General features: G+C 43.2%; 1 protein-coding gene across 4 annotated transcripts in view; it reads right to left on the bottom strand.

The window, feature by feature from the left end:
• Positions 1-16,046, bottom strand: part of far1 (fatty acyl-CoA reductase 1) — a 54,203-nt gene extending 38,157 nt beyond the window's left edge. The window contains exon 1 of one of the 4 annotated variants that reach the window (XM_018092872.2): positions 15,929-16,046. The gene's annotated coding sequence lies outside the window, so the exon portion shown is untranslated. 4 annotated transcript variants of the gene reach the window in all.
• Between the last annotated feature and the right edge of the window lie 230 nt (positions 16,047-16,276).

The following is a 16,276-nucleotide window of genomic DNA, read 5'->3' as shown; positions in this document are numbered from 1 at the left end:
AATTTGCAATTGGTCTTCATTGTTTATATTTTTTTTAATCATTATTTAGCAGCTCTCCAGTATGGGATTTAGGAAAGCTATTTGGTTGCTAGGGATCAGTTTACCCTAGAAACCAGAGATGGGAAGATAAATTGAAGAGTGACTGAACTGAAAAATAAGTGATAAAATTTAATAATATTTTAGGGCAATAGCACACAGGGAGTTCTGTCGGGTGTGGGAAAAAAGGCGCCACCGTGGCTGGCAAGTCTGAAAATGCCATTCCCTTTTGCTATAGTTTGAATCACAGTAGGTAAATTAAATTACCCGTGGGAATCCGGCCTAATTGTGTAGAAATGCCTTCTCTCGCATCTTCCCGCAATTAAGCCGAATCACCTGATGTCATTTTTACTTCTGGCGATTCAAATCTTAGAAAAGCGGACGGCATTTTAGGGAGATTTGTCGCTTGCTGTAGCGCCTTTTTATTGCTGGATACTAGGGATGCACTAGAGAATACACTTTTTTCGGATTTGGCCAAACCCCGACCGTGACAGATTTGGCTGAATACCAAACCGAATCCAACTTTCACGTTTATGTGACAAAGTCACAAAATTTTTAGGATTTGGATTCAGTTCGGCCAGGAGCGTGGCTTCAGTCTAATACAGTGATCCCCAACCAGTGGCTCGTGAGCAACATGTTACTCTCCAACCCCTTGGATGTTGCTCCCAGTGGCCTCAAAGCAGGGGCTTATTTTTGAATTTCTGGATAGGAGGCAAGCTTTAATTGCATAAAAACCCAGTGTAATTGCCAAACAGAGCCTTCTGTAGGCTTCCAGTCAACACAGGGGCTATCAAATAGCCAATTATAGCTCTCATTGGCACCTCCAGGAACAGTTTTTATGCGTGTGTTGCTCTCCAAAACCTCTTCCATTTGAATGTGGCTCAAGGTTATAAAAGGTAGGGGATCCCTGGTCTAATACGAATCCTGACAAAAAAGGCCAAATCTTGGAGGAATCCTGAACAGAATCCTGGATTCAGTGCATATATATCTACCCTTATCTGAGGCAGAAGGAGAAGGCAAATAATTAAAAAAATTAGACATTTTTTTTTTTAAAAAAAGGAGCAATTGAAAGGTTGCTAAGAATGAGACATTCTGTAACAGTGCTGTCTGTTCACAAAGCAGCAGGCTAATTCGGTGCCAGCTCCTCTAATAAAATTCTCCTTAGGCCAGTTCCTTGCCCACACTTGCCCATGAAGCAGACATTTTATAAGTGAACAGAACTGCAGTTATACACAATACAGCTTAATATGCAATAGGCCCGCCGTGGTAGTTTACACCCATTGGACTATACCCTCTGTAGCATTTCCATATTTGAATACAATCGGATGCAGATTTTCCGATTATGGTGATAATATTTACATACTACTGCATTTTGCTCAGGGGAGGGGGTTATAGTTCAGCGGATCAATGGAATATCAGGTACTCGTGGCAGTTAGATAAGCAGGCCTGACCTTATCAAAGCAAACTGCAATCTATTGATTAGCGGCGGCAATATTCTGCTGATATGGAGGCGAGGGTGGAAGTAAGGCAATAAAAATCCCAGATAAGTAAATACTCCATAAAATACCCGGACAGATAAGATGAGTAAAGGCATTAGTACAGAGAGTGCTGTTTATTGGCCCAGGTCCACTGGATACAGCTCTATAGGAGAGTATGGCACAGAGCGGTACTGGGAGCTCAGCAGAGCAATAAGGCAGCCATTTAACCATCCTGATACAAAGTCTTGCTTTATCAGGGCAGCCAGAAGCTCCATTACTCAAACATCAGGCAAAGGGGCCACTGTAACCGGCAATATAGTCACAATCACAAATTTACCCAGAGTAAATGTTTTCAATTTCAGCAGCTACCTGGTTGCTAGGGTCTGGTTAACCCTAGCAACCATTATTTGGTTTGAATGAGAGACAGGAAAATGATTAGGAGAGGGACTGGATAGAAAGATAAAGATAAAAAAAATAATAAAAATGTAGCCTCACAGAGCAATAGATTTTTGTGGCTGCCGGGGTCAATGACCCCCCCATTCAAAAGCTGGAAAAGGCAGAAGAAAAAAAGCAGATAATTCAAATATCGATATGAAGAGGTCATGTTAATGCTACACCTTTAAATATGCTACAATTCTAAATAGGCTAGATCTGATCTAAGCCCCTGCGGCTCCTCGTTCTGGTGGCTGTTACCGTCTCTTTTCATGGCTTTTCTGGATTACAGAACTCGCTCCGGCTGTACATAAATCTGATTGCCCTCTAAGGGCACGTCCTGGGCGACATCTGTCAGCCAGGGGGGGGAAAACATAAGTGTTCTAAGCATTCGTTGCCCAACACATTTAGGGCTTGTGTATAATGGAGTTGCAATACATTAAGCATTTTTTGAGTGGCTTTTAAGCTATTTGCTATTAAAAGCATCTGCCATGCTTTGTACATGCTCTGCACTACTGGTACCGACTCCTGCCTGAAGAACTGATGTTTGCTACATTGTTTCAAAAGCATTCAATAGCAGTTGGAACCCATGAAAGTGGGAACATTGCTCCTTAAATTGACATATTTCATCATGAAAAAAAAAAAGTTTGGGAGGATGTTCCCTTTAATAGACCAAATTCAAACATCATGTGGTGTGCCAGCAAATTCCCACACCTTGTGTCTCAACCCTTTCTCCTTGTAGATTGTAAGCTCTTTTGGGCAGGGCTCTCTTCACCTCTTGTATCTGTTATTGGTTGCTTTATATGTTACTCTGTATGTCCAGTGTATGAAACCCCCTAATTGTACAGCGCTGCGGAATATGTTGGTGCTTTATAAATAAATGTTAATAATAAATAATAATAATCCTCCCTATTTCGACAATTCCCCCATGGCCAAACGACTGAATTAGCACAATATTGCCCACCTGTAGATGGGGATATCAGGAGAAGAGCCGCTCGCTTGGCCACCTTGCTTAGCATGTATGACCACCCTTACCCTGCCCTGTTTCATCCCACATCTGCCCTAATCCCTGTTCCCACTCCATCAAGCTTTCCTGGACCAGCCCCATATCTTCATAATCCCTGCCCCATGACATCACAGCACCGCCCCATGACATCACCACCCACCTCTTTTCAGGTTCCAATATGGCAGCGGTTCTCAACCTGTGGGTTGTGACCCCTTTGGGGGACCCCTTTCACAGGGGTCGCCTAAGACCATCGGAAAACACATATTTCCGATGGTCTTAGGAATCATTTTACAGTTGGGGATCACCACAACATGAGGAACGTTGAGAACCACTGCAATATGGGGTAGGTTTGGCAGACAAGGACTGTATCTGCTCATTGATGCAGCCTTTCCCAGCTCCACAAGACCCGATATGATCTAATATTTGGTCTATATTAGCAAAAACAGTTGAAGTATCACTAAATAGTTACTGATTTCCCTTATAAAAGCAGTAATGAAACAACTGTCAACTTGCTGACAGGTAGGAGGGTACGAGTCGGTCCTGCCTACATTCCCAGCATTCCCGTGCCCAGCTTCACATGGCTAAGCAAGTTCTCCGAAGGCTATAAAAAGACATTTAAAAAGCTTTCCGAGTTATCTTTTCAGCTTTAAGAAGAACCGGACCAATTGTTTAAAAACACAATATGATGTCCCCCCATGTAATTCCAGATCCTCTGGGTATTTAGTTATTTTTATTATTAAAGGTCGCACTCTCTCCTTGGGAATTCCTTTGAAGGCATTTGGTTGTTGAGTAAGATTGAGGGGTGATACCGATACTCCGTACTGCACATTCTGCTCTCCTCAAAGCAAACGGAATGTGCAAGGGAAAAGGCAGTTGAATTGTGGGTAAAAAAATTTTGTTGAATTGCTAAAGAGTTGTGATTATGCAGAAGATTTTTCAACCATATTAAAGGGGCAGTATTTTGTTCAACATGAGTGCATTGGATAGGGTTTGTGCCCAACATACATTTTGCCTATTGTTTTAATAATGAGAAATCCCTGGGCAAACAGGGAAAATGAAGCTCCTCCTAGTTTAGCCCTTGTGAGGAAGCAAATTAGATTCCCAGCGCACAGAGAAAAGTCTATTAGACCAAATGGACAGATAATTCCCCAGAATGAGCTCCTCTTAGCTCATGATTTCATTTAGCCATAGTTCCAACAATTCCTAGAGCAGCAAGTAAGTATTCACCCCTAAATACTACTCCAACCAACCATACACAGCTTCCTGGAGTATTACCAAGGCCAGGAATTATTCCCAAATCTCCACCTAACTTGTCTAACATCTGCCCCCACCAAAGACACTGGGTATTCACAAGTGGGGCTAGCCCCAATTTGGGAACCACTGTGTTATGCTGAAGGCAGCCACTTATCAGCAAGAAGGGATTCCCAAACACAGGACCATTGAATAAATATAAGATATCTATAGTTGTGGTTTTCTGTAATGGCAATGAAAGATCAGGTGCTTCATCGCTGGTTGGAAATCCCCTCTCTTGAGGCCCGACAGTACCTACTACTTCATATTCATTGGAATCCTGGGTAATCACTCCTAAATTCTTAATTCCACTATTTTGGCCAATTACCTTGGATCACTGTACGAGTTTTTTGTGCAATGATTCCAACAAATGTGATGGGGCTGGTATTGTTGAGTGCTTTTTTAGTCCACTGGGGAGCTAGGCGATGGAGAATCCCATGTTTCAGGACACTGAAACATTAAAGAGTCACTCAATAACCCAAAAAGGTCTATCCTTTCCAGGATTAGCACTGCCGATTGTTGGACACACAAAGATACATTGGCCTGAGTCCCCTCTTACACAATCCTGTGTTACACCATCAACAGGAAACACACTCCCTTGTAGTATTCCAAGGGAAACAGAGTGTATGCCAAGCACATTCCCCTGGAGTTTGGCCGGTAAATGTTTATTCCAGAAAACTTACTGGGTTCATAGAGGATATTACAGCTGGCATTTAGACCATTTTTCTGCAAAACAACTGGCCCAACACTTTCCTTATCTTGGAAGCCCTAAGGTGGCCATGCACTGGCCGAAATTCTGGTATTTGACCAATTAGATAAAGTAGCCATACACTCTACGGCAGGGGTGCTCAGACTTTTTCCCATGGCAATTGACGTTTGGCTTCTCCCCGCTTATGTACACAACACAGCGTACGTACGCCAACACAATAAACACGTGGAACTTCTGCCGCATTCCCGGCTTCAACGTGGTCCACCAGAAATCCACTTATTTGGAAGACACATGGGATGAAGACACATTAAGCTACTAGTAGCAGCTACTTTTTCACAGCTACTAAATGCCAGAAAATACCTTGCCATAGACAATACTGAGAATTGCCTCTGCTAAAACACAAATAGAGACAAACAGTAAATGATCAGCATTGTCTATTTTAGTAGCCACAACAAGTAGCTGCTGCTACTAGTAGCTCCATGTGTCTTAACCCTAACAATAAGAGCAGCTGAAAGCAAGGCCGCCATCAGGTAACTGTAGTCAGGTGGGCTAGGGACAGCTGGGCTAATAACTGGGGCCCCCAGGCAGGGGAGGGCTGTTTTAACTTAGCATACTGTAGGTTTGGAATCAAGATAGCTTTTTTCTCTATATTAATGAACACAGTGCCTTGTGCTTGATTGTAACTAAGCTGCATGAATCCATATTGGGGGCAAAACAACCCTGTTAGGTTTATTTAATGTTTTAAGTTTTTTTTCCATATTTAAGGAATAGAGAGCCAAACTACAGACAGATCCCATCTCCAGAAAACCCCCCAGGTCCCAGGCATTCCAGATAACAGATCCCACACCTGTAATATGAGGCACCATGATTACTGATGGTGGCCAAGACAGAAAATAAAGAGATGCTGTTCCTTCCCTCCTGGGTTGCGGATGTGCTTGCACAGCACATAGAAAGTTGGGATAGTCTACCAAATATACACATTCCAATACATATACATAGCACTTCAATTAACGTCATACCACACCCCCCGGACTCTTTGTAAGGGGATTAGCCTAATGTCCCAAGGTTATCCATGATAGATCTCTGCTGCCACGGGCAACTAACCGCTCCAAAATGCCTTTCCACTGGCAACAATAGGAAGTCACGCGAAGTTGCCTGCAGAAGGAAACTTTGCCAAAGCAATGCTTAGGCATTTAATAGCAGTTAGTCGACCACGGTATCCAAGATCAATTGCAGGCAACATGGGACATTAGCCTTATCCTACAAGGAGCCTTATGTCCACCAGAGTCATTTGGACTCAATCTAAGCATTAACTATGACTGCAGGTTCATTCCAACTGGAAACCATGCTCTCTACATGAAACTGAAGGTTCTTTCCAACTGGAACCATGCTCTTTGTGAGCCCATATAATGCAACTTCTGCCTTATGGCACTTTCCACTATACGAATGCAGTGACACTTGGTGTCCTACAAGCCTCTTGCCATCTAGATCACCTCGCGAGCCTAGGGGTCTGACTACTTTATAATCCGAGCAACTAAGATTTAGAAGAGATGACTTTCATTTGCTTCATTTTCCTTCCAGCAAAAAAAAGTGAATGAAGCAACGCACGATAGATGGAAAAACTGAAAGGGCCATCTGTCTTCCAGCAGCGCGTGCATTATATCGGTGAATCACCTTTTTGGATGGCATTAGTAAAGCCATGCCTCGCGCTGACTCACTAATAGACTGCAATGCCAAGTTAAGGCTAATTAAATTGTTTTCATTTTTTTTAATCAATAAACTTCATTTACCGTTCCCTAATTATGTTCTCTGGCAGCATTAAATAAAGGCAGTTCAGTGAAAAAAAAATATATATAAATTTACTCTTGACGTATAAAGCACATGGCATGATTTCTCCGTGGTGCTGTGCAGGCAGCAATGCTGGATTAGATACAAAGAACCTATATATGCTTCAGTTGTTCTCGTCGGCACGACTTCCAAAGACACTCCGTTAGCCCTCACTAAGCAACACACAGAAATATAAACCAGTAAGCCTGCTTAGAACCAGAGGAACAGGTCGTCAGGCTTGTGTCATTCCTGAAGAGCAAACAGGGGACCTGGTATAAAGGTGAACACTGAAACCGCCCGTCTTCTCTTGTAGTAACAATGTGCGACAGTGTTCGTTCTGTAGCTTTAATATGATCCATCTACGATGGAAAGTATGGACGGACTGAGATCCTGCAAACATACTCTATAGAAATGGTCCATATTTGGGATCTTAATAATATTCGCACTTATGGGCTGGTGTATGTGAAAGTCAAACTCATAGATTTCTCTTGTATGGTCTGACCTTGACCCGACAGGCACAATTAGGCTGCACACACAGTTACTGTACCGATCCGCAGACTGAGTGGGTACAATCGCCTATTTTGTATCACAGGTACTTTGTTGGTGAAAAATGCACTGGCCCTGGGTGTTTTATCCTTTTCAGCCAACGATAGATGGGTTGTTAAAAATGCACTGGCCCTGGGTATTTTATCCTTTTCAGCCAACGATAGATGGGTTGTTAAAAATGCACTGGCCCTGGGTATTTTATCCTTTTCAGCCAACGATAGATGGGTTGTTAAAAATGCACTGGCCCTGGGTATTTTATCCTTTTCAGCCAATGGTAGATGGGTTGTTAAAAATGCACTGGCCCTGGGTATTTTATCCTTTTCAGCCAACGATAGATGGGTTGTTAAAAATGCACTGGCCCTGGGTATTTTATCCTTTTCAGCCAACGATAGATGGGTTGTTAAAAATGCACTGGCCCTGGGTATTTTATCCTTTTCAGCCAATGGTAGATGGGTTGTTAAAAAGGCATCGGCCCTGGGTATTTTATCCTTTTCAGCCAACGGTAGATGGGTTGTTAAAAATGCACTGGCCCTGGGTATTTTATCCTTTTCAGCCAACGGTAGATGGGTTGTTAAAAAGGCATCGGCCCTGGGTATTTTATCCTTTGCGGCCAACGGTAGATGGGTTGTTAAAAAGGCATCGGCCCTGGGTGTTTTATCCTTTGCGGCCAACGGCAGATGGGTTGTAAAAAATGCACTGGCCCTGGGTATTTCAGGCAAAACATGCATGCTTTACTGTTTTGTGCTGATGTCAGTGCACACAAATAGGGGTGGTAGAATGCCAATGTTATATACACCAACGGTGAAAAAACCTGTGTGCCATTAACCTAAGGGGCGTGTTGCTATTTTCACGGATCACCAAGGATCCCCTTTGGGGCAGTTCAAGACTGTTCGCGTATGCAAAGAGTCAGGAACCGCTGCAAGGGATCCCTAAAAAGCCAATAAGGACGATGGAAAGTATGGTATTCACAGCTGGGTGCTCAAGAATCTGCACCCTTCAGTGATTTACTCTTTCCTTGTACTATAAGATGCCCATATACAAGTCCAATGCCAAATAGGCCGCTATGACTGTTCCAAATAAAATCAGATTCCATACTGTATGTGACCTGAAGGTAAAAACGCCAACAAGAAACCATTAAGCGTAGACGCACAGACTAGGATATGATCACCACACAGTTTAGTACTTCAGCTACTCCTGTATGGAGAGGAGAGTCCCAAAATCCAGATTTTAAAAGAAACAGAAGCTGGACTGGATCAAGGAATGCCAGCGACTAACCAATCACTGATTTAAATGTGTCCCCAAACATTAATAAGAATAATTATTCTTTCAAAAACAGCACCCAAGAAAAGTATTAAAAGTTGCTTTAGGTGTTAAAAAGTAGCCCCCAGCGGCACACATGTATTACTGGTACAATCTGATGAAGTTGGATCATCTCCACACATTTCTACGGATTCACAAGAAACTGTATAGGAACAGTCATGCAGTTAGTTTTGTCATTTGTTTTACATTTATAGGCACACTGGGCCAACTAGGACACTAACCAACCATTATGCCCCTCATTACATTAACTGTAGGAGCTACATAAGGAAAACATAAGGAAAATGTGCCAGGCTGGAAATACTATTTATAAGTATTAAACCTTGCACTGACATTTCTGTCCCCAGACAGCAAGGAGGGAGTGTACTACACTCAACCATAGCACAAGTGCAGTTCAAGAGCACCAGTGAGTTTTTGAAGTGTTTGAGGAATGCAATTGCCAAAAAGCGTTAACATTCCAAGAACGTGGAAGGAGCAGAGCACAAACATCAGCTCACTTGGAGGTGTAGGCCAAACGATCACATGATAATGGGGAGCCTTGGAAGAGCTAATGGGAGAGGACAACATCATCGTGCCAATGTGGTCCTCACCGGATGGGACTTACATTAACATGTCCAACAGATAGTTGGTTGGTTTGCTTAAAAATATTGGTGTGGCAGGCCATTAGCCACTCTGTCTTTAACAGGCGAATCAACAGCCCATGTATGGCCACCTACAAACTATTAATGAAAGCGCCTCCTGCTGTTCAATGAATCCACTGGTACCTCTGTGCAAAAATGAGTGTTCTATAAGGCAAAAAATATAAGAAAGGGCCAAATAATACATAAAAGGGAAAAATGAGTGAAATGTCATTAAGCGGTGTGTTTCTGTAAAAGGCTCAGCAATCCCTTAGGGCTATGGAGATGTGGTTAAATTGTAGCAGAACAGTTTATAAATGGACGTTATGACTTCCTATAGGTTACTAATGGTATAGTAATTATCCCCATAGGAACCAAAGTTGTTGTAGCCAATTACAAACACAAGAATTTGGTGTCTTTAAAACAAAGGCAAACCCCAGGATTTGGTTGGGCTGCTTTACCCCTCCAATGTGATTATGCTGATGAGAATTTTGTCATTATGAAAAGAAAGATATCTATAGAGTGAAGCTCTTTCTGGTTATGGTTGTAAAAACAAAATAAAAAATATTTGAAAACATATTTGCAATGTATCAGTGGGATACAATTCATTAAATTAGTAAAAAGAAAAACATGATTCCCAGTCTGTCTTTCAAGCTTGAGTCCATAAAATTAGATTTTTTAGAACACAACAGCGCTTTGCAATTAAAAGTAAATAATAAACTTGTTAGCATCTGAGTTTACTTTCCTTTTCTGTCCTGTGACACAGAGGTTTAATGCCGCACAGATAGGCTTATTTCTTTATAATGTTATAGGCAGCAGAATAGGGCAAATTATAGGAACAGGGCATTCTAGAACATTCTACAAAGGTCTCTTTTGATGCAGTTAGATTAAAGGTGGCCATATATGCACTGATATTAACGTACGATATTGCGTGTATGGCGGCGAGAATCTATATCGGCAAAAGCCTTGGATATCAGTCATCTCATCAACGGAGTGGAACATTTTTATAATAATATTGGCAAAACATTAATGCTGAACTTTCATATAAGGGTAGAATTCTTTTGTTTCTACCTGCATATCTGTAGATTCAGCTTTTAATGTCAGTAGGGAAAATTATCTTTAATGTGACCCGTGGTCGAGGGAAAGACTGTAACTGTAATGTGTATGGCCACCTTAAGGATGAATTCAAAACTAAAGGAAAAACACATTTAGAAAAGGACATTGCATACTCCTGTTGCTGGCTCCAAGCCTGGGCCCCACCTGCAGATAAATATCCATCATTGGGGGCTTATTACCCCCTAAGCCAGACATCTGATACAAATACAGTGCAGGCGTACAGACAAGCATCTCTAACCAATGCTGGAGGTTAATTCAGGTAATCTTATAAGTGTATGGGGACCTTTAGGCCCCAGGTACAAACAGCAGATTCAGATGGTTTAACCCAGTATAGGTCAAAAGTGGCAGAACTCCAAAAATTGCCACCCATTGCTGCCTATGGAAACTGCGTGAAAATGCCACACCAGGAAACGCTTTCACCTAGAAATCTGCATAGGCTCGGGCACCCAAGGAATGTCTACAAAATGGTCAAGTTTCAGGCGGAAAGTCCCTGATTCCCTGACTGTGTAGGTGGTCCGTGGGGGCAACATTCCTGGTTACCTGGTTAAAGCACAGGGTCTAATCCACCTTAGAGATAAAAAAAAAGAAATTTCCCCCCAACCTCTGAACTGACCCACTTCTGCTCCACTTTTGGTTTTATGGTTCCCAGGTACAAGGTCTCCCTAAAAAATAATTCCAAATCCTTTTCTATCATATTAGTTTAGCAAAATAAACGTTACTTATACCATATAAACTATTTAATTTATTTCCCCCTTTAGTCTTGGAATTTACAGTCACAGCCAGCAGGCCGGCGCCATTTTGTGTACAGTACTATTAAGGCAAGCTTTGTATCACCCCAAATTCTTATGCATTTGCCATCTAAGTGATACCTAGGAAGCGCTGAATGGAAAATTCAAGTAATTGGAATTAAAAAAAAAATCTAAGCAATCGTATATGGCCGCAGCCATAGAGGCGGGGCAAGCAAAATATGATTGGCAGCTCAGATTTTTAAATGCATTTATAACAGGCCTTTTATTACCGGTATACAGTTTTTTATGTGTGGGTGACAGGTCCCCTTTAGCTCATTGCGTCAAAGGTGGATAGTGGGTCTGGGTTAAGGCACGGGTCTGCTCAACCAGACCTGCATAGGACTTTCACCCCATTCCCATAACACAGAATGTTTTATCAATAATTACTAAACATATACAAAAAAATACACATTGTAAATCCAACAAAACTCCCTGTCTGCCTGTCACCACTTTTGATAGAAAAGTGCCTTATTGGACACACAGAGCACTGACAGATGGGTCACGGCACCAAAGCACCTGAGTGTTGCCTGTCACCTCTCCATTTGCTTTTTACATTAGCACTTTACATTCGTTACTATTAAGAGCATATTAACAATAAAGCACCTAGTTGCTAAGGTCAGTGATCCTAGTTACCAAATAATCTAACCTCCAAAATGGAAAGTTGCAGAAAAAAAAAAAGATCAAATACAACCAACGGCCCAAATACAAACACGTCAATGTCCACATGGCTGGGGGCCAGATTTGCAGGTGCAGAAGAATTAAGTCAACTGAACAACCAGGTCACCTTGGGTGACTATGGAGAAAAAAAAAAAAAAAGAGTGGTGTGCAAGGAGGTAGGTGAACCTGAAGAAGGTGGCTGAGAAATGAGAAGTGACGTTTTTGTGACGCCTACACATCCAAAAGTTTCTCTTTAGTGGCAGGACAACAAATTGAGAGGTCGAGAAGGGCAGCAAAGGCAAAAAGGTTAGTTTACCTTTAAATTACCTTTTAGTGGCTTACAAAATGTCCTAAAAGCAACCTAAAAGGTATTTTTCAATTATTTTCCTTCTTCTTTTGCCTCTTTCCACGCTTCCATTTAAAAATGCTTGGTGTCACTGACACCATCAGTCAACATTCTATTGCTCTGTGATGCTACAATGTAATTATTGTTTTTTATAAGTAACTTTTTATTCAGGCCCTATCCATCTTCCATTCTCTCATTCAAACATACCATACAACAAACCGCTGCCTGGTTGCTAGGTTAAGCCGGCCCCAAGCAACCAGAGAGCTGCAGGAACTCCATACTGGAGAGCTGCAAAAAGCTAAATCATTCAAAAACCTGATTGCAAATTGTCTGATAATATCACATACACATAATATAAAGGTTTATTTAAAGGTCAACTACCCCTTCAGGTATAAAAGCACATGGCATACTCAAGGAACATTCACAGAAATCACAAAGATAAAATAAGTGTGTCAAAATGAAACCTGACACATTTCTACTCCCTAGGGAGCCTTCATCAGAAAAGAACTGTCATTTAATAAAGGAATAAGGGTAATTGTAGCAGCAGATCAGAGTAGGCAATAGGAGAGAAAGGCAAAATTAAGGAGAGGCGGGGCAGGACTGAGAGAAATGGGTGCAGGCGGAATTATTAGGGAGTGGGTGTAGGCAAGAGTAAAAGATAAACTGATCAGATAAAATGACTGCCAAGTAGGCTAATGTATGAAAGTGCAGGCAGAACTTTCAAAGAAGGGCAGTTAAAGGGAGGGGAATGGGTACAGACTGTTTATTAGGGTAAAAGCAGCATTACCATGAAAAGAACTTTAAGCAGAATTATCCAAGTGGATTTGCTAGAGCACTGCCATCCAACTTTTTACATGTATTGGGCCAATTAACTGAGGCTACATTTTGGTCAGTGCCAGATTAAATGGAAATGATGACGCAAGGCTCTTGGACAGGCTGGGGGCATTTAAAAAACAAAACAATAGAGTGTCAATAGAGCCTGTGAACCTGCAGTTAGAAAATAATGTCCTAAAGAGCAGAAGGATGTACTATGGGAAGGTTACTCATAGATTTACTAGCAACAACTGTTGCAGAAAGAATGCAGCCATAATGACTGGGAAGGGCAAAATTAACAGAGAAAAGAAGCCAACGTCTGGGGGAAAATGTACCGAGCATTGTCAGAGGAACAAGTGACACCCTTACTCACAGGCACATGGGTGTCACACAGAAACGCCAGAATGCAACCAGTATCACAGGGCAAAGATAGAGCCATTACTATGCCAGCAGCTATACAAAGGGAAGGGCACAGACTGAACCACCAGAGGAACTGAATCATTACTGTGGGTGCAGAGCTGCCAAACACACTTTACTCTGCATGTTGAATCACAAAGAGGGGGGAACCACGACAATTTCATTCTCTTCTTCCTTCGGTAACTCTGCCGGCATTCTAAGTGCGGGCGGAATTACAAGGGAAAAGATGGAAACATTAAAGTGCAGGTAGAGTTACAAGACACAGAGAGATCATTAGACAGGTAGGTAGGCAGGTAGACTGACGTGAAGCAGGAGGGAATCAGAGTGCAGAAGAGTTACAAGAGGAAAATGGGGGGTGGGGGGCAATGTGCTGGCAGAATGACAAGAAGCAAGGGGAAGTTACCGGAGTGCAGAGAGAATGTAATGAGGAAAAAGAGAATCACAGAGTGCAGGTAGAGTGAAACTGTGGAATTGTTACGGGTGCATTCAAAATGAAAGAGGAAAGAGGGAATCATTAGAGTCACAAGAGGATAGAGCATTAGAGTGCAAACAGTGACAAGAGGAAGGGTAGATCATTAGAGTGCAAACAGTGACAAGAGGAAGGGTAGATCATTAGAGTGCAAACAGTGACAAGAGGAAGGGTAGATCATTAGAGTGCAAACAGTGACAAGAGGAAGGGTAGATCATTAGAGTGCATGGCAGAGTAACAAGAAGTGGTAGGAATTATTAAAGTGCAAGAAGAATGACAAGCAGCAGGGGGAACATTAGGGTGCAGGTAGGATTACAAGCGACAGGGGGATCATTAGGGTGCAGGCAGAATGACAAGTGACAGGGGGATCAGAGTAAAGGTGGAATTGCAAGCGACAGGGGGGATCAGAGTAAAGGTGGAATTGCAAGAGCAATGTCTGAATAATAAGGAAGTAGACACAATTCTTGAAGAAGGGCATGGGAAGGGACTGACACTGAAAGTACATGGATGAGCCGATACACAGGAGGACAGGTAGATAATAATCCACTTTATATATAGATTGCTTCCAGCATATTCCTCCTTATCAAATATGTAGTAAAGTAGGTCTTTAACCCCTACCCTCTACTGTAACTGGGCATCTATGTTGGTTGAATGTATACGGTTATATAGAGAATTTGGGGACTGGACACAGAGTGTAACAATAAAATGAAGGGTGCAGCTAAGAGAGGGCTGGATACAATCATTTCCACACGGCAAGGGAAGGAGCCAACAGGGGCACAGGCAGATATACTGGGAGAGGGGCACAGGCAGATATACTGGGAGAGGGGCACAGGCAGATATACTGGGAGAGGGGCACAGGCAGATATACTATACTGGGAGAGGTGCACAGGCAGATATACTGGGAGAGGGGCACAGGCAGATATACTGGGAGAGGGGCACATGGAATGATGGAGGGGACAGGGAGCAAACAGGAGTATGACAATAGAAACTATTGGAGGGGTAGGGAAGGAATCATAAAGGAAGGGGCAGACAAAGTGCTTGGCAGGGATACAGGAAGGAACCATATGGGAGAAGCCAGAACTACTTGCAGGGGCACAGGGAAGAGTTATAACGGCAGGGGGCAGGCAGCGCTGCTTGGAGGGGAGGAACAATAAGTGAGCAGCCTGAATTACTTGCAGGGAAAGGAACAGACATAAGGAATCATTAAGGAGAGGAACAGACATAAGGAATCAGTAAGGAGAGGAACAGACATAAGGAATCAGTAAGGAGAGGAACAGACATAAGGAATCAGTAAGGAGAGGAACAGACATAAGGAATCAGTAAGGAGAGGGACAGACATAAGGAATCAGTAAGGAGAGGAACAGACATAAGGAATCAGTAAGGAGAGGAACAGACATAAGGAATCAGTAAGGAGAGGAACAGACATAAGGAATCAGTAAGGAGAGGAACAGACATAAGGAATCAGTAAGGAGAGGAACAGACATAAGGAATCAGTAAGGAGAGGAACAGACATAAGGAATCAGTAAGGAGAGGAACAGACATAAGGAATCAGTAAGGAGAGGGACAGACATAAGGAATCAGTAAGGAGAGGAACAGACATAAGGAATCAGTAAGGAGAGGGACAGACATAAGGAATCAGTAAGGAGAGGAACAGACATAAGGAATCAGTAAGGAGAGGAACAGACATAAGGAATCAGTAAGGAGAGGGACAGGCAGAAGTAGTTGGCGGTAGGCACTGGCAAGAACTGATCCATACGCTGGCAGGCACAACTACTTGAGCGAATAACACAGAGAGAATTACAAGAGAATTACAAGAGAATGGGCGGAACCGCACGGGTGCAGGCACAATGACATGGGAGCGAGCGGAACCATCATTCTGTGAGAGCGGCAGCAGCGGCAGGAGGAGGAGGAGGAGGAGGAAGGGCGCGCAGGAGACCCTAGGGTGCTGCATGGCAGGGGAAGGAGACTAACACATGCAAATAACATGAGAGCCCTCTAGTCCCGGTCCTCCCGCAGCCCCCTCCCGCAATCCTCCCGGTGTTCCCCGTACCCCACGTGTCTTACCTCAGCCCCGACCCCTCAGCTCCGTATCCCTCAGCCGTCTCACTACTGACACAAGCCCGGGCCCTCACACTGCTCGCCCCGCCCTCTGCCGGCGGCCTCAGCGCCTACTGGCCGCTTCCCACAACGTCACACAACAGGCAAGCAGCCCCGCCTTGTGATTGGTGAATCCTTAGCAGCGAATAAGGGAGGGTAAGGGGGGATGAGGTTGGGACCCACCCGTCACTGTGGAACCTGGCGGGAGGCTTTCGGGGGGAGTGAAGGATGCCGGGTAGTGGGATAGATTATGCCAAAAGTGAACCGGATAGGCGGTAAGGGTTAGACTGCCAGCACAAGGCAGGGATGGCAATG

This window comes from Xenopus tropicalis, chromosome 4 (genome assembly GCF_000004195.4).
Source record: "Xenopus tropicalis strain Nigerian chromosome 4, UCB_Xtro_10.0, whole genome shotgun sequence".
Lineage (NCBI taxonomy): Eukaryota > Metazoa > Chordata > Amphibia > Anura > Pipidae > Xenopus > Xenopus tropicalis.
This window is presented reverse-complemented; position numbering and strand designations above follow the sequence as displayed.